A 2,562-nucleotide genomic window follows, 5' to 3' on the forward strand; every position below is an offset into this window, starting at 1 on the left:
AAAATGGGCAGAAGACATGAATAGACACTTCACCAAGGAGGATATTCAAGCGGCCAACAAACATATGAAGAAATACTCATGATCATTAGCTATTATAGAGATGCAAATCGAAACAACAATGAGATATCATCTTGCTCCAGTGCTAGTATAGCAAAGTTCAACAAGACAGAAAATAACAAATGCTAGTGAGGAGGTGGAGAGATTAGGACTCTCCTACACTGCTAGTGGGACTGTAAAATGGTACAACCACTGTGGAAATCAGTATGGAGATTCCTTAAAAAGTTGGAATTAGAAATACCATTTGACCCCACCATTCCATTATTAGGTATATATCCTAAAGAAGTGAGAGCCATGACAAGAACAGACATACGAACACCCATGTTCATCACAGCACTATTTACAATAGCTAAAAGATGGAAACAACCTAGGTGGCCATCAACTGAAGAATGGATAACCAATCTGTGGTATATACACACAATGGAATATTATGCAACCCTAAAGAATAACCTAGAATCTGCAAAACACTGCATAATGTGGATGCAATTTCATTATGCTGAGTGAAATAAGTCAGTCACAAAAGGACAAATATTGTATTAGTCTGCTATTGTGAAAGTCAAGGAAAGGTTTATCTACAGATGGAAACTTTATTTGTTGGCTACCAGGGGTGGGAATGGGAGGGGAGGGAACACTGTTAGATAGGTAGAGATAAGTATTGAATTGGGTGAAAGGAAGGGTAATATACCAAATGTAAGTGAACGACATGGTGGTATTGAAGAAGAGGAAGACAGAGAGAGGTATGTGGGAGCTACAGACAACAAAGATGAACCCTTTTGCACACACAGTACTACGTTGTCAGTGAAGGCAAATATGGGTAATCAGGTGGATAGATGGGTGGACAGGTTGAACTAGTAGGTAAGTCTATGAAGCGGGGAGTGTACCCAAGACCATGTATAGTGTTTGGCAGACAATTGTCCTATAAATGCATTTGTATGATCTGAATTCCCAGGTGTATAGTAGAGCTGACAAGGGGCAAGGTTGTAGTCACTTCTTGCTCACAGCCAGCTACCCAGAAGGACTGCGTAGTTGAACCTGTGGACCCAGGACCATAGTCCCAGGGGACGTCAAGCTTAATTGGCATAACGTATTACACAAAATATTGTTCCATCTCCTACTTTGATGAGTAGCAACTGGGATCTTAAAAGCTTACGAGTGGTTATATAGATGCTATGATGGGTCTCTCCTCATCCAGAGCAAAGAAGAATAAAGAAAACAAAAATTCATGGAAACAATTAGTCCTAGATACTGGTACATAATGTGATCCACAGCCTATATGATTATGAAACCAGAAGAACTAGATGGTGTCCACATACCACTGTCAACCACTTGGAGGGGGATCTATGTAGGATATCCTGGATAGAGAGGGAGAACAATGTGGAACAAAACTCAAAATCATTTGGAAAAAAAGAGGGGGTGGGCCAACTTTGCTGCTCTGATGGAGCCTGGTACAACCACTGAGACTATGGCCTCTCGCTACCCTTCAGGTCTGGAATTGAACCCACACCTGTGGCTTCCAGCCAAACAAAAAACAGACATATGAGCTGAACATTTACCTGAGGTAGATACACTCAGAGAGAACAATCATAGGAGAAAGAAGGGCTGTTTATGCGTAGGGAGACAGCTAAGGGGGCAAGAGTGCATAGTGGGATGGACACAGGGAAGAGATAGCTATCAGGGAGGAAGTGGGAGGGGAGCTGTTACATTGTTGTAAATTGTAGTCAATGTCCTGAGACAAAGTATATGTGAACTGCTGTATGGAAAGTGAATTTTCTCTATAAATTTTCACCCAAATCACAATAAAAAAAAGAAAAAAGACACAGAGAGTAACAGAATTGATAAGAAAACATGACCCATCAGTATGCTGTCTACAAGAGACACACCTTAGATACAAAGACAAAAATAAGCTAAAAATCAAAGGTTGGAAAAGCACATATCAAGGAAATGGCAACCAAAAAAGAACAAGAGTAGCAATATCAATTTTTGGTAAAATAGACTTTAAGAAAAACACCACCGTAAGAGACAAGGAAGGACATTATATAATTAATGATGATGATTAAAAGGTCAATCAAACAAGAGGGCATAATCGTAATAAATATCTACACACCCAGTGAAGAGCCCCAAAGAAAATAAACCAAACTTGAGCAAAATTGAAGAGAGAAACAGGCAACCCCACAATAATAGTAGGAGACTTTCATATGACACTTTTGATGAAGGACAGAACTAGAAAAAAACTTATACAGAAGATCTAAAAACTCAATCAACCAACTAGACCACATTGATGTATACAGAACATTCCAGCAAACCACACAATATACATTCTTTTCCAGGTACGTGGAACATTCTGCAGAATAGATGTCATAAGACACAACTACACCCACACCTTCTGCAACTTCACTTACTGAGCGACAGCCACTACCTCCTTCTCCACCAATGGGCCAATGATAAAAAACCACCAAGAAGAACTGGAATCACCCTTGACTGCTCTTCACAAACAGTTAACAGAGA

The sequence above is a fragment of the Orycteropus afer genome, unplaced genomic scaffold (genome assembly GCF_000298275.1).
Source record: "Orycteropus afer afer isolate SDZICR_OR568_19922 unplaced genomic scaffold, OryAfe1.0 scaffold00006, whole genome shotgun sequence".
NCBI lineage: Eukaryota > Metazoa > Chordata > Mammalia > Tubulidentata > Orycteropodidae > Orycteropus > Orycteropus afer.